Here is a 21,047-nt window from a genome sequence, read left to right on the forward strand (position 1 = left end):
CTACAACAATGTACATTTCTTTCATAAGTAGACTTTACATAAATGGCTTGTTTGGCCTATAACAAGAGACAAAACGGAAAGGAAAATGATATAAATATTCACAGGATTTTTGTTTAACTTACCATAACAGTTAACTACTTGGAACAGAAATAATAAATATAAAAATAAACTGTCACTATATTGTTATTTTGAGTATTATACACAAAGACACTGATTTTGCAATGTCTTTAAGAATAATAAAGATCTTAACCAGTCAAACATAACTGTCTAGATTATTAGTGATGCATTTCTGTCCACTCTATCACTAAACTGGGAGGAGTGGTAGATACGCTGAAGGGTAGGGATAGGATACGGAGGGACCTAGACAAATTGGAGGATGGGACCAAAAGAAATCTGATGAGGTTCAACAAGGACAAGTGCAGAGTTCTGCACTTAGGACGGAAGAATCCCATGCACCGCTACAGACTAGGGACCGAATGGCTAGGCAGCAGTTCTGTAGAAAAGGACCTAGGGGTTACAAGTGGACGAGAAGCTGGATATGAGTCAGCAGTGTGCCCTTGTTGCCAAGAAGACTAATGGCATTTTGGGATGTATAAGTAGGGACATTGCCAGCAGATCGAGGGACGTGATCGTTCCCCTCTATTTGACATTGGTGAGGCTTCATCTGGAGTTCTGTGTCCAGTTTGGGGCCCCACACTTCAAGAAGGATGTGGAAAAATTGGAAAGCATCCAGCGGAGGACAACAAAAATGATTAGGGGACTGGAACACATGACTTACGAGGAGAGGCTGAGGGAACTGGGATTGTTTAGTCTGCAGAAGAGAAGAATGAGGGGAGATATGACAGCTGCTTTCAGCTACCTGAAAGGGGGTTCCAAAGAGGATGGTTCTAGACTATTCTCAGTGGTAGCAGATGACAGAACAAGGAATAATGGTCTCAAGTTGCAGTGGTGGAGGTTTTAGGTTGGATATTAGGAAAAACTTTTTCACTAGGAGGGTGTTGAAGCACTGGAATGCGTTACCTAGGGAGGTGGTGGAATCATACTCAACCAAATATCAAGGCAACCATAGTCTCAGTAAGAAGTTCTTGGTGTTATATCTTGATTTTAAATGATCATACTAGATTAAAAAAACAGTGATTTTTTTATAGACGTCTGTATTTGTGTATGGTTCAAAATGATGGAACATTAACATTGCTCTAGACACAATGTAATTTGGCCCAATTAATGTTTTACCATAATTCTTGCTTTTCAATTCAATTACAGGGCAGTGTAAGTGTTTCCATGTCTGAAATGCCACCTAATATTTAGCAAATTTTGGTGTGGTGCTCATAAGTTATTTTCTGGCCTCATGCTGTCCAACTAATGAGCTAGACTAATGCTGTAAATGAGATCCCAACAACAGGTTGTGGATGTGAGAAAATATCTCTCGTGCCTGCAAACCATTCAATTAAACAAATCACCAAAAATACTTAGCACTGTCATTTATTTTGGAGATTAGCACTAACAGTCTCAAACTCTATGTTGACATGCTCAGAAAAGAATGCTGGGGGCCGTCAAGCCACATTACCACTACAAAATGCCAGAACCATGTAGTGTTTCCTCTCTATTTCTCAACAAAGATTATTTGTTTTGAGTTTGCGGGGTTTATTTATTTCAAAGCTTCACTATAGTCTGTTTTCCATAAAAGTAGTGCTCCCAAGAGCGAGCTTTCATATTTGACTGGAAGGATTATGAAAACTCCATATTCGTCTGAACATGAATCTCTGCAATCTCTTTTCTGCAAGGATTCAGTTCAGTTCTGGTAAGGTATATTAGAATATTTGATTGCAAATACAGGCTCAGATGATTGCCTCTTGCCAAGAAGGGGAAGGCACATATCCCAGAGGGCTCTCTGGGCGAGGTAATCTCTCTTTGTTCCTCCTATTATTCTTTTGGGAAAGAGAGGGTGTTAGCTTGCCCACACCCCACCCGCCTGGCATGGAGAAGAGGTTGCAGGTCCATCCCCACATTGAGCTATCACACAGAGGCCTTATGCTTTCACACAAACTCTAGCCCCAAAGACCCTCTGAAACTCTCCCAGCACTCCTCCCCCAGATGAGAATTCTTGCTGTAGAGATCATCAAGTCAGGGTGTCTGATTTTTTCTGTCTATGCTCCATGGACCCAAAGGGAGAACTATGTAGATCTGAGAGTTCATCCACTGTCTCTGTGGCCCCCTGATGCAAGGGACTGGGCCCAAAGGTTTCATATAAAATGCACCAGCAGCCTGCCTTCAAGTGCCTACTTTTGACCTTTTCTGGGCTGGCATAGAGAGCCACTGTGATGACAATGGGTACAACCCAGACCCCATTCTCAACACATTTGCCTATATCCCCTCCACAATCTACAGGCACCAAGTGGTTTAAATGGTGCCTGGGTCCTTCCAAACTGGGTGAATTTCACTCCTAGCCACTAATTGACAAAATCCAGTTGTCATGACGGTTTCTCAGTAATTAATAGGAATTTACCAGTTCCCCCTGAAAAATATATCTGAATTAGAATAACCTAGACTCAGAGTAACACTGTCCAAGACTGAAAAAAACCCAGTGTATTCCCATTAACATATTAATCACACAATAACAATGAGAAAACTAAGAATTATGTTTCTATCAATAGACTAAAACGTATTGGGTACATTTTTAATATCCAGACCAACTTTGTTTTCACAAACATACCACAAAGCACATATATTGTGAAGGAAAGTAATCCAATGTAGCTTGTGAATACAATTAAAATCTAACTCCAACCAATTTCTCTCCTGAGGCAGGAGCTTGAAATGCAATCAATAATGGCACAGGAAAATCCCACAGGAGACAGAAGCTGAAGATTAATTTTCCATCTATTTGAACTCGGCCTACACTTATTGAATTACATTCTTACTACCACTGACATTCAGCAAAATCTCTCACTTATTTCTCGGAAATAAATCTCCAGACCAATTTCTCCCTGCCCTGTTTAGCAGATACCATCCATTTCTCCTTTCAATTCATATTTGTACCAGTTTAGGACATTAACTTTAAGAAATACATTTTTCCCCATGCACGCACAGTTCAGAAGCAGAATAGAGGACAGTGGATGTTGTGACTAACGCATTTAGTTAGGATTCAGGAAATGTGGATTCTGCCATAATCCTTCTTTGTGACCTTGGCCAAGTTGCTTACTGCTTGATCTGAAGTAAACTGGGGACTTCATCCCTACCTCCCCATTCCCCCCCACCCAACAATCAGGCCCTTGAACTCTATGACCTGGAACCACAAAGACACTTATATATTGATTACAACACCTAACTTTTAGGCACTTTGAAAAATCACTGGAATCCACAAACCCTGGGTTAGGTGCCTACCTCCCCATGCATTGCATGGGGAGAGATAGGTGCTTAAGAATGGTATCCACAAAAAACAGCATGTTAGGCAGGGAGATACCTAAGCTAAGCAATGGGAAATGCCAATGAGAGGGGAGCAGCCTAAACTAACCAAAGGGAGATACCAATGAGAATGGTGTATCCTAAATCCCACTCTTCCCAAGAAGTTAGGTGTCTAAGACTGTGCTGTAGGTAGGTGTCTGTCTCTGCTTGTGATCCACAGCTGGGAATCCCTCTCAGTATGAGGCACACTTGGGTGTCTCAGCTGTTCTTGCAAGAAATGCTGGAGGAAGAAACAGTGGTGTTTCCCTTATAACTTTCAGCCCAGTGATTAAAACACTCTTGGAAGGTAGGAGACTTGGATTCATTTCCCCTCCTCTGCCTGATGAGAAGAAAGATTCCTATTCAAATCCTATCACCTCTGAGGCAAGTGCCCTAACCAGTGGGCTAAGGGATATTCTGATATGGCTCTCCCTCAGTCTCTCCTGTTGAAGTTATTACACTTTGGAAACATAACTAAATGGTCATAGGAGTAAGAGGACTGGCCCCTTGTCTCTCACCACCCAGGTGAATGCCCTGACCACCTGGCAACAGAGTCATTCTCACTCATCTTGAACCTAATGACTGTTTAATTATTTTTCCACAGTGGAACAGCTTCAACAGAAGAGAATGTGGAAACCTTCATCAGAATCTCTCATAGCTCAGTGGTTAGGGTGCTTGCCAGAGAGGCAGGAGACTGTATTGAAATCCTTTTCTCCTTATCAGGTCAACGGGGACTAGAACCTGGTCTCCCACACCCTGAGTGAGTGCTCTAACCAGTGGTTAAAGATTATAAGAAAGACACCACAAACTCCTCCAGCTGAATTTTGAAAGGACCACAATCTGCAGGTGAGATAGGTGGGAGAACACCTACCTTTCTCTGGTTTGAAAATTATGCTGGGTCTTAGGCTTCCAGATGCCTAGAGTGAGAGATTGCATGTATGCCCAGAGACAGAAATGTAAGCATATAAAGACTTTTACAGTGAAAATGTAGGGGCTTAGTGAGTTTAGGCAGGGTTAAGCAGCATTCAAATGGGGGTTTTGTGGATTGCAGTGGCACCTAAATCTGGGGTTTAGGCACCTAAGTCCCTGTGTTGATCTGGGCCTATGTGACTCAGTAACCCATATGTAAACTAGAGATACTATCTTCCCAACTTCACCCAGCTTGTCGTGAATGCAAATTCATTCAGGCGCAAAAGGTGCTCAGATAGTATGGTAATGGGTGGCACTGAGAGACATATATAGAAAACAAACCTACCGACTACAGATATAGACAAACACCTTCAGAAAACTTTTTCCCACTCCTCTGTGGAGAGCGGGTTGAGGTTTTGATTACTTTTAAGTTTAGTTTGTTTTAGATAGAGAAGTAAAATATAATTTGCTCTTTCATCATGATAGTAACAGGAAGGCGAGTAGATTTTTTCCCCCCTCTGCTATAAAATTTTCTTATAATGTTAAGATCTCTGTTCATGCTGTATTCCAGCAAAAATCCAGTAGACTGCATTAAGAGGGTGATAAGCCAAGAATTCCTTCCATAAATACATTAAAATATTTTTGATTCCTGCTTCTTGTAGCTGTTAGCAACAGATGGCCTGAAAAATAGAACTGTAGTTTGAAAAATACCATATAACTGAAACAAACAAAAAAATTACTCTTGAATTGTTCTCTTTTGGCAGATTATTTAGAGCTGCACACCCAGAAAGTTACTCTTGAAGTATCATAAAAGATTTAACACAGGTGCCAAATGGCACAGGGTAGATGTATGCTATGACAGCTAGAATTAGCTTTATTAGCTGCTAAACAGATGCAAATTCAAACCAAAGACAAATTATAGTTGCAGAAACCTGTTGTGCTTGTGTGGCATGGACAGGGATTGACATACCTAATACTGTCACATGTTTCTGCTGCCTAGAGAATATGTTTTGTATGGCTGCAAAACTTCCTTATTTATGAGTAACATCACAGACTGGATGTAGGAGAAAGAATTCAATCATAAAAATGGTGTTATGAATTTAGAGGAGTAAATGGTGCTATTCTGTGTCACTCTCTTCTTTGTCTCTTCCCATAGAAGTCTTCATGCCTTGCACAAATTTTCCATCTTCAGTTTCAAGCTCCTGCCTCACTTAATTCTTACCAACATCTTTCTTTATTTCAGTGGCTTTCAACCTGTGGTCTACGGACACCCCAGGGGTCCACAGACTGTCTATGGGGTCCATGAAAGGTTGTCATTACCACAGAACAGTGGCATTCAACCTGTGAGCCGTGGTCCTCTGGGGATCTGCAGACTATGCCTAAGATTCCCAAAGGGGTCCGCACCTACATGCAAGATTGTTAGAGGTCCATACATGACAAAAGGTTGAAAACCACTGCTTTATTTTGTCCTCATCTCACTGCTATGCTCCTTCCACCACAGCCTCCTATATGCTCATTTTGCATTTCTGATCCACTCATCTTGATGGCTTCTACCATGCTAACAGATACAGCTTGGAATTCCTTGCTTCCCCTTCTTCATCAGGCCATTCATTCATAACCATGTTTTCAAGGAAGTTTTTCCAGTGATAATCCAGTAGATACAGATACACTCATACAGATGTCAGAGTAACAGCCGTGTTAGTCTGTCTTTGCAAAAAGAAAAGGAGTACTTGTGGCACCTTAGAGACTAACCAATTTATTTGAGCATGAGCTTTCGTGAGCTACAGCTCACTTCATCGGATATGGCCTGAATTATATGGTTTGTCTGAAATTGGGCCAGTTCTGCAAATCTTTTTCATGCATGTTTTGCTTACTCAGGAGAAATGTGCCATTGACTTCCTAGGCCCTGATCTTGCAATTTACCTTGCCCTGTTTGATTTCAATGGGGCCTGTGCAGGTATGTCTGCGTCCCAATCAATTGCAGGATTAAGGCCTATGACTGGAAATTATTTCAGGTCCTTTCTTCATAGGTGTTAGTACAAAGCTTAGTACAGTGGGACCAAAACCTGTCTTGACTTTCTTGGCACAGTCACAATATGAATAATATATTACAACAACAATAAATATCAGGAGCAAGAGTTTGCAAGATCCAGTCCTTACGCCCTAATTCAGCAAGACACTTCAGCATGTCCCTGACTTTAAGCATATGAGTAAACCACAGTGACTTCTATGTAGTCTGACAAAAGCTAGCTACGTAGATATTTAATACATTCTGAGTGCTCACATACCACAGAGACAGGCAACCTTACACCAAGAGACAGGTAGAATCTGTATACTTTTACTACAAATCATGCAACATGCTGCATCAGAAAAGGAAATTCTAAAGGCTACCTTGTAATCGTTTAAAATACAGCTTAAACATATATATTTACAGTCTGTTCTGGAAATAAAATGATTTTCAGAGGCTATTGATAGGTACCCCTCCAATTGTTTGGTAGTTTGAGTAATCCAAATCATGTGTGGAACAAAAAAGAAGTAAACTTCTTTGGTCACAAGACAAAAACTGGAAATTTTGAAAGCAAAGAATTGAGAAATTTCCAGAGCCCTGGCTCCATTTGGATGCCTCAAGAGTTGTTTTTATCCTCACATATCCATACGCTGCTAGAGCCAAGAAATACAAAGCTTATGAAATGAATAAACAAATAAACTTTTTTCAATACAATTTGAGTTCAGATTGAATGTAGAGTTTAGAATTCTCAGTGGTTCTCGTTTTAGCCAAAATGGCTTACCCCTCATTATTATAAGTCCACAAACATGGAGATAATAAATAGCACTACTTTAGAATTCCTAATGCACTTATTCATATAATATATTGATGTGTCTATTATTTAGTTTTTAAATCTCAAATATGTTTTATTAATTAAATAAAGAGAAACATAAGATCATATCCAAATCTTTTGCTTGGGAATGGCATGTGTGGTAATTTTCACAGTATCCTTTAATTGACACATTTATGCATTAATGAAAAATATTATTAGAATAAGCCATTATGTAATATCACCACCATTAAAGTGTCTTCTCCTTTTAAATGAAATAAGTATCAAGGCAAATTTTATGTGCCCAGAATTTTCAGAGTTACCTGCTGTTAAATCACAGGGTTGGGTTTTTTTGTTGTTGTTGTTGTTGGGTTTTTTGTTTGTTTGTTTGTTTTGGCTTTTTAAAATAGATTTGCCACACAAATGTTATTCTCAGATAGGGCTTCAAGTTTTATGATTATTACATGCAATCCTCTACCCCTCAAATCCACCCCTGAAAACAATTAACACCCAATTATATGAGCTGGGTTTAGAGTGAGAAACATTTTCAAAATTTATGGAAATTCAAATAAGATTTAGGTTTGACCATGTGTGATGGGGTGTACTAGGCCCAGAGGCACCATGCTGAGGTGAGTCCTCCAGGTGGCCTACAGAGGAGCTGTAGGGGAGCAGCAAATCAGGGACCAGCAGACTCATATAAAAGGGGCTGCAGGGCTAGAGAAGTTCAGTTACTGCCTGGAGCTGGAAGAGCAAGTATGGTGTTCCTGGCTGGCTGAAAGAGCCACAGTAGCAGGGACAGAGCAGTGCCTGGCAGGGACCGGGGGAGCAAGAAGGAGCTCCTGGCTAGCTGCTGGGACTCAAAAAAAGATTGCCCTTAGGTAAGGGTGAAGGTGAAGGGTCCACATGGGAAGCGGCCCAGGGAACAGTCGCAACAACAGCAGCAGACTTACAGAAAAGCAGCAGATGGCTGCTATTTATAGGGTCCCTGGGTTGGGGCATGGAGTAGTGGGTGGGCCTGGGTCCCCCCACCAGCCACAGGCTCCCTGAGGAGGAAGTTGAACTAGTTTCAGAGAAGGGACTGAATACCCTGAAGAGGGTCAACAATACTGAACTTTGATATACCCCAGAGGGAGATCTAATGAACTAATATTGGGTGGTGGCTCAGCTGGAGGGCTGGGATCAAAGGAGACGGCTCCATAAGAGAGAGGAGATATGGTTTTGAAAGGCAGTTCAGAAGGGGCTGAAATTAAAGGACTGACTGAGCACGGAGCCCAGAGTTAGGGCTACATATAAGGACAGGACAGAGGCCATTGAGACAGGCCCTGTTACCCTGGACGGGGTCTAATATGTTTGGGTACCCATGAACTGCGTGTGACTGGGCCAGAGGACTGAGACACAGAAACCCACCTGAGAAACAGCCAACAGGGGTCACCATAAGCTGAGAGAATTGCAGACACACACACCCAGCCAGGGGGTGATCGCATGAGGTGAGTGCATCCAGTTACACCATGATTGTAATCTTTTTTGGTCTGAGTTCTCATGAACACTTCTACACGCAAAGTTTTGTTCTCATGTACATTCTAAGAAAAGTGAATTTCAAACCTGGAGCCACGATCCAGTCAATCAAAAAACTAAATTCATTTCATGGTACAATATTGCTAGATTCAGGTGGGTTCAAAAATAAATAATGGATAGGCCAGCCAATCAAGGACCTGTAAGAATACCACTTGACTTTAGATGAATAATGAATATCAAATAATGTGTGAATATCTAATAATCTGCAAACTATCCGTAGGGTGAAATTTGCTTGCATAGATCGTTCACTGTACAACTCAGTATAATGAACAAATTTATACAAATTGGGATCTCTTCAAGAGCAATATACAAACAGAAATCAAGGACTAAAAGACACATAAGTAGTTTATAATAAATTATTTGACCAGCCCTAATAATTATTCAAATAAACATTATCCTATTAAGACTTTTTAAAAATTTGATAGCATGCTGTAGTTTTATATTAAATCGAGATATTACAAATCAAGAAAAAAAACCCTCTGCAAAACAATTACCTAAATGTAAAAGCTTGATTCACTGTTTTTAATAATCTACTCTCTTTTTGGCATGCAATAGTTAATTTAAACAAATATTTAAGATGAATAGAACAACATTAAAAGCACTGAAAATAATTCAATATATATTTTAAAATAATGAAGTGCTCATGGAATATGACAGATTGACCATTCTGCAGATGGAAAGATCATCTTCCCACCTCCTGAGGCAAGTGGTCCGCCAACCATATTCTTAGGTTTAACTTTTTGTCACATTCTAGGCTGCAATACAGACCATACAGGGGTGCTTAGGGTCAGACTTGTCTACATTGTCTAACAAATTGTTTTAATAATTATCAGTGATTGAATTCAGAGCAGAATGTGTTTTTTAGTTTATGTGATCATTCTTTTTGCCAGAGCTTTATCAAGAGGTTGCAGTAGACAGAAGCATGTGATTTTATTCAGAATTTTACTGTAGCATGTACTGGGCATATAGTCCCACACTCACACTCACGTGAACACACACACACATACACACACACACAGAGTAAAACCATTTACACTTTTGTCACAACCTTCTACATGTATTTAGCAATTTTCTAGCAGCTGAAAAATTGCATTACATAAAATGTCAATGAAGAATTGTTAATATACAATACATATATTTAGCAGTCATAAAGCTATGCAAGTACTAGGGCTGTTTAAAAGTATATTGCAGCTGCTTACTTACAGCAGGTTAGATTATGGTTAGCCCTTAAATAGTCATAGGAGGGAGCAATGATCTATTTCTACTTTCACGGCTCAAATAAGGCCTAGGGTAACCTTTACAATAAGCACCTTAAGTCCCATTTCCAAAAAGGACTTAGGCACTCAGATTCTAAGCCTTGGATGCATTTAGGCACCTAAATCTGCTATTTAGGCACCAATGACAGTCTCAAAATTGCTGCTCAGCTGCTGCCAAAGCCTATAAAAGTGCCTAAGTTTCTGCCAGTCATTAATCACAAGGCCACCTCAGCCCTGACACTGCCCCAAAGTTAACAAGCACCTCGGCACCCTCGCTCAAGCCAAAGTCCCAGAGGTCTTGAAACTAGGCCTAACTTGACAGTGGGACCCAATCTTGAAGCATGGCTAAGGCCTGATTGACACCCTTCAGACTTTGCAGCAGGATGGCGGGAGGCAGGATGCCCATTATGTGTAGGGGCAGCACAGAACCTGCACAAAGCAGCTGGGGGCATATGTAAACAGAGTGAGCATGAGAGAGGTATTGCACATGAACGGGAGACAGACTGAGATGCAGAGAGACACAATTTCAGCTGGTAGGATATGGGCTACTTAAGCGGCTGGCTTGACTTAGATAAGTTTGTAAGCAGACATCTCCCCACTGTGCTCCTCAGCATTTCACTCCTGGCTAGCTTAGGTGGCACGCCCTCAGCTAGCTGGCTTTGAGGATCACTTTCTTAGGCATCCTACTCTCTCTGTGAATATTATAGGGTGTCCGGGCACCTAATTTGGACCTGAAGATTCCACTAGGCTGCAAGGCTGAGTGGAGCAAGGCCTACATACCTTTATGGATCTGGGGCTCAAAAGCCTAAGTCTCATGAGATGTGTCATTCCCATAACTAATGGGTTACATGGGAATTGGGCTCTGAAGTGTCTGCGTCACTTTTGGAAATAAGATGTGGGCTCCTAAGTCATTTAAGTGGTTTTTGAACATTTTGCTCTTGATCACAGTTGCAGACTTAGTGCTAAAGTGACATTCTAGCTCTTTTTTTATGTGTTGAAGAGTATCACAATAACAGAAAAGAGAGAACTCAATGTTAAATAGGCCTGGGCAAGAAACAGTTTTCCCCACCCATGAGATTTTGACATTTTTTCTCATCCCAAATTGGGACAAAGTTGAAATCTAAAAAAAAATTGGAAAACAACCACCAAAAAAACCCTGAACTATTTTATTTGGATAATTTCTGTTTTTAGTTTGACCTCTTTCTTTTTTAAAAAGCCTTTTTTAGTATAAATTAATTTCTAAATTAAAGTCACTTCAAAATGAAAACCCACAATTTTTAGCTTAAAAAACGTTGACATGCGATGTTTCAACCATTTCAATTTTTTCCATATTTTCCAGTTGAGAAACTCAAGATGACACTTTCAATTTTTACAAAAAGGGCATTTTCTGTCTGAATGTTTCCTGATGTAAAATCCCCAAACAGGTCCAATGAAAGCTCCTTATGAGCTAGGCATCATTACCAGTTGGCCAATAGGTAAACCTAAGGCAGAAAGGCATTTGGTGCAAGTACTTAAAAGTTGATTGTCTAAAGTTTAATTTTAATTTTGAGAACGTTGCCCTAAGTAGCTTGCTTAAGATCACAAAGTGAGTCACTGGCAAAACTCTGGCAGTCCTCTGAATAGAACCAAATATTCCAGTCTACACCTAAACCTAGGTGGCTCTTCATAACAACAGATGTATTACTTGTATCAAAAAATAGAATGTCATTCCCACACCTAGTTTATTATTAGCCACAAATTATTTTATTTGGTAGTGATACTCAAGGAAATATTTTGAGGGCTAAGAAATCATTTAGTAATACACTATTGAAAAACTACGTATTTTTTTCTTTTTTGTTAAAAATAGAAATTGATAGGGATACAGCAATTAGCAATAAATCAGAATAGAAACTGTTTTTTTCCTGGAACAATTTCAAATATGTCAGCATTTTATAATCTGTAGCTGTCAAGGAAAGTTTGATGCTAAACTCACGGACAAGTGGTTTATTTATTTATAGACATTTCCATGGTATTCATAAGTGCAATATGTGGCCCTGAAAAATATTAATGAAGTAAAACTCACAACACTATTTTACAGATGGAAAAATAGAGGCAGAGAAGTTTAAGGAAACAAGTTTCAAAAGAATGAACAAAAATCAATGGTCACTTTAGAAAGTTTGTATGTAATTTGATGAAGATTATGTAGGAAATCTGTGGCAAAACACAGTTTAGTGAAGTCCCAGTTTAAAAGATGAAACTATCCCTAGATCATTGATGTCCTGCTAGAAATGTCTGAAACCTGAGATTTTGTATGCACAGAGTCACTTTGCTCATGTGAATAGTCCCACTGAGTTCGGTGGGTCCACATGTCTGTTTAAAATTACTCACATACATATTTGTAGGAATGGGCCTGAAATAAGTCATACAATATGGTAATTGCTATCACTAATGCTTAGGAACAGACTGTATTCCAATAATGTATATAAAATAGGGCTGTCAAGCAATTAAAAATTAATCATGATTAATCGCACTGTTAAACAATAGAATACCATTTATTTAAATATTTTTGGACGTTTTCTACATTTTCAAATATATTGATTTCAATTACAACACAGAATACAAAGTGTAAGGTGCTCACTTTGTATTTATTTTTGATAAGTATTTGCACTGTAAAAAAACAAAAGAAATAATACTTTTCTGTTCACCTAACACAAGTACTGTAGTGCAAACTCTTTATCATGAAAGTTGAACTTAGAAATGTAGAATTATGTACAAAAAAGTGCATTCAAAAATAAATAAAAAGTAAAATTTTAGAGAGTTCAAGTCCACTCAGTCCTGCTTCTTGTTCAGGCAATCGCTCAGACAAAACAAGTTTGTTTATATTTGCAGGAATTAATACTATCTGCTTCTTGTTTACAATGTCACCTGAAAACTTGTTTTGTCTGAGCGATTGGCTGAACATTATTTTGCTTTTGAGTGCAGTTATGTAACAAAAAAATCTACATTGGTAAATTGCACTTTCACAACAGAGATTGCACTACAGTACTTCTATAAGGTGAACTGAAAAATACTATTTCTATTTTTTTATCATTTTTGCAGTGCAAATATATGTAATAAAAATAATATACACTTTGATTTTAATTACAACACAGAATACAATATATATGAAAATGTAGAAAACATCCAAAATATTTAATAAATTTCAACTGGTATTCTATTGTTTACAAGTGCGATTAAAACTGCGATTATTCGTGATTAATGTTTTTAATCTATGATTAGTTTTTTTTTTTACTTAATTGCGTAAGTTAACTGCAGTTATTCAACAGCCCTAACATAAAAGCATTGAGAATTTAGGGCTTATCAGAAACAATTCTTTTCAAGGTTTAAAATTGGATATTGAAGTCATCCAGGTAGAAATTCAGGATTTAATCTATTTATTTTTCAAGAGACACATGCAATGTCCTTATCTTTCCCAACAATCAAAGTGGAACTTTAGCTAGCTGAATTTACTGTACATGTTGAAAATCTTGATTTTAAAAATAGAAGCTAACTAAAACATGCCATCTTCCAAAGCAAACCACATAAAGAGTACAATAAAAATGTTGATCTATTAGGTTGTGTTTTTCCTCTCCCAACAGTATAGTAAATAATATGTTTGCAAGCAAGAACCTTTTTGTTAATTTTAAATGGTGCATCAAAAGCTAGGAGTGTGCTTACTTAAATAACAAAAGATTAAGCACGGTTTTCCTAACAGCCAGTGGAAATGTAGTCTGAGTGCAGGAGACTAAAATTCATAGGCGTGATTTCCACAGCTGAAAAACAGGACAACTGATGTTGAGCAATGACTTTGAGGAATGAGATCATTTTCAACCAAATTAAAACTATATAGCAGCAATCAAAGGAGAGCTGATATGAAAGTACTAAATCGCAGCAGCAATTATACCTGACTAGACAGCAGCTTATCAGCAATTCAGACTACACTGGGAAAAGGTGCTAGAGCTAGACATTTACACAGTAACTGTAGGAGTTCTAAGACAGGCAAGTGCAGACGGAGCACAAACTGCCTCCTTTGTAAAGATGAATGTAGAGGAATGTACACAGAGGAATTTCAAGAGCAGGTAAACAAGGATGCTATGTTCCTTTGATGTGTAAGATTATCCTGGTGTTTGGACAAAATGGACTTGAGAGAGAGAGAAATGAGAACTTTTGAAAGGTGTTAATTATTGGTGAAACTACCCCAGGTGTGAATACCAAGATGCATGACCCTTATTCTCAGAGATGGTGAAGCAGAGGTGCAGTAGTTGGCACATCTAAACATTTACACCACTGAGAGGGAGTTTTATGCTGATCCCATATAGGTCAATATGGAGGGGCTACCGGTCCAAAACTTATATGGATCCCGTAGAAACAACCCCATGCATAGTGGCGCACACTCACCACCTGCAGGCCGTTTTTCAGTTTGTAGCCTGGAACAGCAGCTACAAAGGTCTCCGGTGAAGCCCAGCAGCCACCTGGGATTGGTGGATCCCATTGTCCAAAACAAAAACAGCATTCCCTGCACAAAGCCTAATGATGTACAAAGTTGTGTGAGACAATTTCCCCTTTGAAGTCCATTGTTAAAAACTTTCTTGGGCAAAACTCAATAGCAAGTTTAGATCTTGATTCTGTAGTGTCATTCAAAGGCTCAACACTTTACATTATGGAGAGACTACAGACCCACTCTAACCAGCCACACTCTGTCGTCCCTTTATTCTAGCTAACTGTAGAGCAGTTCGCCTCAGGATTAATACACCATAGCCATAGAAGAATCACCATCTCATCTCTGAGAGTCACAGTTTACTCCCATACAGCTCAACTTAACCAACCATACTACGGAAATCACAACATGTTTTCCCAACCACACAGGACAGTATATCCACTAAAGTGCAAGATAATTCTCTGCAGATCTGAGTTGGGACAGTCATGACGTAACTAGGAAGATTGATGAAGTTCTCTTCATGATACATTTTACATAATTAAAACCAATTCCTATGCACTGGAGATAAAAGCATTGCCTGCTTCACTGGCGATATCTTTTATGCTGGCACTGCCTGTCCTGGCAGCCAGCTATCTTCCTCCTGGCTCTCACTCACAGGTCTACTCATTCCCTTTCTCACCAAGTCCAGAGTGCTTTACATTTTCCAGGCCAGATTGTGTAAGCCATTTGGGCACACTGACAAAAGCATGGTGCACCATAAGGAGACAGAAAAGTAAAGGCTGTGGGTCACCATTCTGTACCCTTACTATATTCAGCTCAAGATGCCCTGGCATCATTATTTATCATATACTTAATAGTAGCAAGCAAATTCCAGTCAGGATTTGCTGAGCTAACTGGTTTGTTGGTGAGGCAGAGTCAAAGCTCCAGCCATTCCCAGCCTCTGCACGCACACTCATGGAGTTTGCTCTCCTCACCACAATATAACCCAAAACACAGAGGGCCTGCTGAGGGAAGTAAGGGGTCACATGGGATGGGGGTACATCATCTTGTCCTGTGTGGTTCTCACTCCAAGATTCTGGGCCAAATATGACCATAAAGTAGCACCATCAGTCATTTTTTCTGCCTACTCCTGAAATATGACTTTTTGAATGTGACTACCTGTTTCAGCACTACATACATCTTGTGTTCATCAAATTTTAACTGTTTTTAATTCTGTGAAATCTTTATGTGAAGAGTCCCATTGCTCAACTCCTTCAACAATTTGAAACGAGACTTCAACTGACTTTTCCAGAAAGTTTCTGTGTCTCTTTCTAACATTTGCATGAGCTTTGGAACATTTTGTGGTTGACCCTTCTGTCTTTCTTTTTCTGCCTCTCTGCTCATGCCTAATATTTTGCTAAAGTGTCTTTGGCTTTGGTAGTGGGGTGATTGATAGTCTATACCACGAGTGGATGACTTGGTCTGAATAAAATAAATTGTTACTTAATCTAAAACCAAATTTAAACTTTTTTGGAAGTTCAGAAAAGATCCATTAGATTATTTTTATTATAAAACAAAACAAAAACACAATTCCCTGTCTTCCTTGGAACTGGTTGTACTGAGGTATTCAACCAGATGTAATGCAATCTGAAAAAAGTATGCCCAGTTTTGCTGAACATCTACTGAGAATGTCTGATCTTGTGAGGTTTCCAGCCCAAAGCATTTCGGATAAATTAGGATATGCAACAGATACATGTCAAACCAAAGCTCCAGTCTAGAGCCCAATCCTGCTTCTACTGAAAAAAATGGCAGAACTCCCTTTTTTTTTCCCCTATGATTCATGGACCAGATCCCTAGCAAATACAAACTGCTAAATTCTCAAAAAGCGGCAAAGAGTCCCGTGGCACCTTATAGACTAACAGACGTATTGGAGCATAAGCTTTCATGGGTGAATACCCACTTCGTCGGATGCATCGACGAAGTGTGTATTCACCCACAGATGCATCCAGTGAAGTGGGTATTCACCCACGAAAGCTTATGCTCCAATACGTCTGTTAGTCTGGATCTGTAAAAGCGGCAAAGAGTTTTGTGGCACCTTATAGACTAACACGGCTACCCCTCTGATACTTAAATTCTCAAAGTACTTCACTGGTATTTAGCTATAAAAACAACATGAAAGCCAATTGAATTTGGATAGTTATGAATTTGAGTTCTTTAACTGATCCTCATGTCTTTGTTGTGTACCATATACAGCCTTCACCTGAATTCTGATTCCATCTCATAATGCATTCCTGTCTTCAGCTGTCCCTAGTCCGATTCTAGTACTGTTTGCAGCATACTCCTGGCTGTTGCCCTATCCCCTCCTCAATTTTACAGCCTTCAGTGTTGTTAATAGTAATATTTAGTACCCTAGATGTTTAACACTCTGTAGAAACTTTAACTCATCATTTCATGCTGATGTTAATTGTTGCTTTATACTCTGACTGTTTGCACTGAAATACACAAACAGAAAACCAGTAGATATACCAAACCAAATACAAATCCCACAAGTTACATATGGAACACAGAATCATAGGACTGGAAGGGACCTTGAGAGGTCATCTAGTCCAGTCCCCTAAACTCATGGCAGGAATAAGTATTATCTAGAGCAGGAGTCGGCAACTGATGGCACGCGTGCCAAAGATGGCACGCGAGCTGATTTTTAATGGCACGCTGCTGCCTGCCGGGTCCCAGCCGCAAGCCCCGCTCAGCCCGCTGCCAAACCCATGCTGGGACCCCGGCAGGCAGCAGCATGCCATTAAAAATCCTGCCCGTCCCGGCCCGCTCTTCTCCACCCCCCTCCCCTTTCCCTGGGCAGGGTGAAGAAGCTTGGTCCTGCCAGCAGCTGCTGCAGAGTAGGCAAGGGCCCCCCGCCTCTTCCCCCAGCGTGCTGGGTTCCTGCCCCTCCTCCTCTCCCTCCCTGCTGCCGATCAGCTGATGGCCCTTGCTAGCGAGAGGGAGAAGCAGAGCTGCAATGGGCTTGCTGCTTTGGGGAGGAGGCGGAGAAGAGGTGGAGACAGGGCCGTGGGACGGAATCAGTGCATATCCCTTCCAGCCCCCTGCCTTGAGCTGCTCAGGGTAGGGGGGCTGGGAGCACCCCCACGACCCCAGCCCACAGGCCTGACCCCTGCACCTCCCCACACACTCTCCCAGCCCTCTGCCCTGACCCCTGCACACCCCAGCCCCCTGCCCTGACCCCTGAATCCCCACACACCCCAGCCCTCTGCCCTGACCCCTGTACCCCACACACACCCCAGCCTCCTGCCCTGACCCCTGCACCCCACACGACCCGAGCTCTGACTCCAGCACCCCCCACACAAATACCCAGCTCCCCCACAGCTCTTGCCCTGACTCCTGCACCCCCTCACACCTCCCAACCCCCTGCCCTGACTACTGCATCCCCCACACACATACCCAGTCCCCCGTACACCTCATGTCCTGACTCTTGCAACCCCTACATTCCCACCCCTACCCCTGACACCAAATGGGAGCTGCCCAGGTAAGCACTCCACTCCCAGACCTCCTGCCCCAACCCTCATTTTACCTCCTGGCCAGACCCTACACCCCAACCCCCAGCCCAGTGCTCAGTGCACTCCCACCTTCAGCTCAGTGCAGAGAGAGAGGAAGAGAATGGGCTAGAACTAGGGAGAAGGTAGGTACCCACTCTATGTGGTCAGGGCCGGGATCCCAGACCAGCAGCGGGCTGAGTGGGGCCGGCAGCTGGGACCCTGTCTGGAAGGAGCCTGCGGACTGAATCCCAGACCGGCAGCGGGCTGAGCCACTCAGCCCGCTGCCAGTCTGGTGTTCTGGCTGCTGACTCCTTGCCAGCCAGGGCCCTGCTCAGCCCGTTGCCAGTCTGGAATTCAGGCTGCCGGCCCCTTGCCAGCCAGGGCCCTGCTCAGCCTGCTGCCGGCTGAGGTGAATGGAACCCCAGGCTGGCAGCGGGCTGAGCGGGCCGGTGGCATAAGATCAGTATTTTAATTTAATTTTAAATGAAGCTTCTTAAACATTTTGAAAACCTTGTTTAGTTTACATACAACAACAGTTTAGTTAGATAATATATAGACTTATAGAGAGAGACCTTCTAAAAAATGTTAAAATGCATTACTGGCACACAAAACCTTAAATTAAAGTGAATAAATGAAGACCACTTCTGAAAGGCTGCCGACCCGTGATCTAGACCATTCCTGAGAGGTGTTTGTCTAACCTGCTGTCATAAATATAAAGGGAAGGGTAAACCCCTTTGAAATCCCTCCTGGCCAGGGGAAAGCTCCTCTCACCTGTAAAGGGTTAAGAAGCTAAAGGTAACCTCGATGGCACCTGACCAAAATGACTAATGAGGAGACAAGATACTTTCAAAAGCTGGGAGGAGGGAGAGAAACAAAGGGTCTGTGTCTGTCTGTAGTCCTCTTGGCCGGGGACAGAACAGGAATGGAGTCTTAGAACTTTTAGTAAGTAATCTAGCTAGGTATGTGTTAGATTATGATTTCTTTAAATGGCTGAGAAAAGAATTGTGCTGAATAGAATAACTATTTCTGTCTGTGTATCTTTTTTGTAACTTAAGGTTTTGCCTAGAGGGGTTCTCTATGTTTTGAATCTAATTACCCTGTAAGATATCTACCATCCTGATTTTACAGGGGGGATTTCTTTATTTCTATTTACTTCTATTTTTTATTAAAAGTCTTCTTGTAAAACACTGAATGCTTTTTCATTGTTCTCAGATCCAAGGGTTTGGGTCTGTGGTCACCTATGCAAATTGGTGAGGCTTTTTATCCAACATTTCCCAGAAAAGGGGGGGTGCAAGTGTTGGAAGGATTGTTCATTGTTCTTAAGATCCAAGGGTCTGGGTCTGTAGTCACCTAGGCAAATTGGTGAGGCTTTTTATCCAACATTTCCCAGAAAAGGTGGGGTGCAAGTGTTGGAAGGATTGTTCATTGTTCTTAAGATCCAAGGGTGGTCTGGGTCTGTAGTCACCTAGGCAAATTGGTGAGGCTTTTTACCAAACCTTGTCCAGGAAGTGGGGTGCAAGGTTTTGGGAAGTATTTTGGGGGGAAGGACGCGTCCAAACAGCTCTTCCCCAGTAACCAGTATTAGTTTGGTGGTGGTAGCGGCCAGTCCAAGGATAACGGGGGTAATATTTTGTACCTTGGGGAAGTTTGGACCTAAGCCGGTAAAGATAAGCTTAGGAGGTTTTTCATGCAGGTCCCCACATCTGTACCCTAGAGTTCAGAGTGGGGGAGGAACCGTGACACCTGCTCTTAAAAATCTCTAGTGATGGAGATTCCACAACCTCCCTAGGCGATTTATTCCAGTGCAAAACCACCCTAACAGTTAGGACGTTTTTCTTAATGTCCAACCTAAACCTCCCTTGCTACAATTTAAGCCCATTGCATTTTGTCCTATCCTCACAGGTTAAGAAAAACTATTTTCCTCCCTCCTCCTTGTAACAACCTTTTATGTACTTGAAAACTGTTATCATAGCCCCTCAGTCTTCTCTTCTCCAGACTAAACAAACCCAATTTTTTCAATCTTCCCTCACAGCTCAGGTTTTCTAGACCTTTAATCATTTTTGTCGCTCTTCTCTAGACTCTCTCTAATTTGTCCACATCTTTCCTGAAATGTGGTGCCCAGAACTGGACACAATACTCCAGTTGAGGCCTAATCAGAGTAGAGCGGAAGAATTACTTCTCGCTTATGACACTCCTGCTAATACATCCCAGAACGATGTTCACTTTTTTTGCAACAGGCAAACTGCAGCCGCTGGGAGCTGCACGGGGCCGTGCCTGCAGATGGTCAATGCCAGCACAATATCTCACAGCCTGCAATCAAATTACCCTGATGGGCTTCATGCGGCCCACAGATTGCCCACCACTGCTCTATGCCATTATCTAAATCAGAGGTGAGCAAACTACGGGCCGCGGGCCATATCCAGCCCACGGGACCCTCCTGCCTGGCCCCTGAGCTCCTGGCCCAGGAGGCTAGTCCCTGGCCCCTCGCCCGGAGCCTCAGCTCACTGTGCTGCCGGCGCAATGCTCTGGGTGGTGGGGTTGCGAGCTCCTAGGGCAGTGCAGCTGCAGAGCCCGGCCTGAACCGGTCTCTGTGCTGCACGCTGGCATGGCTGGCTTCAGCCGGGTGGTGCTCCAGGCAGTGCAGTAAGGGGGCCAGGAGCGGGGGGGGGGGGGGGGGGGTTAATAGAGAGCAGGGGAGTTCGGGGGTGGTAGTCAGGGGGTGGGGGTGTGGATGGGGTCGGGGTAGTCAGAGGATGGGGAATGTGGGGGTTTGAAGGGGGCAGGGTCCCGGTGGGGCAGTCAGGAAGGAGGGGGGCGTTGGATGGGGTGGCAGGAGACAGTCAGGGGCAGGGGTTCCAGAGGCAGTCAGGGGACAGGGAGTGGGGGGGGGGGCAGGGGTCCAGGGGGGCCCATCAGGGAACGGGGGGGGGGGTTGAATGGGGCAGGAGTCCCGGTGGAGGGCTGTCAGAGGGCGAGAAGCAGGTGGGGGCGGAGATAGGAGGAAGGGGCCGGGCCACACCTGGCTGTTTGGGGAGGCACAGCCTAACCGGCCCTCCATACAATTTCC

At 42.2% G+C, this 21,047-nt stretch overlaps 1 protein-coding gene across 4 annotated transcripts in view; it reads right to left on the reverse strand.

Annotated features, from left to right (window-relative positions):
• CACNA2D1 (calcium voltage-gated channel auxiliary subunit alpha2delta 1) overlaps window positions 1–21,047 on the reverse strand; it is a 683,143-nt gene that overhangs the window by 287,075 nt on the left and 375,021 nt on the right. The window lies entirely within an intron of this gene.

This window comes from Lepidochelys kempii, chromosome 1 (assembly GCF_965140265.1).
Source record: "Lepidochelys kempii isolate rLepKem1 chromosome 1, rLepKem1.hap2, whole genome shotgun sequence".
In the NCBI taxonomy this organism is placed as follows: Eukaryota; Metazoa; Chordata; order Testudines; family Cheloniidae; genus Lepidochelys; species Lepidochelys kempii.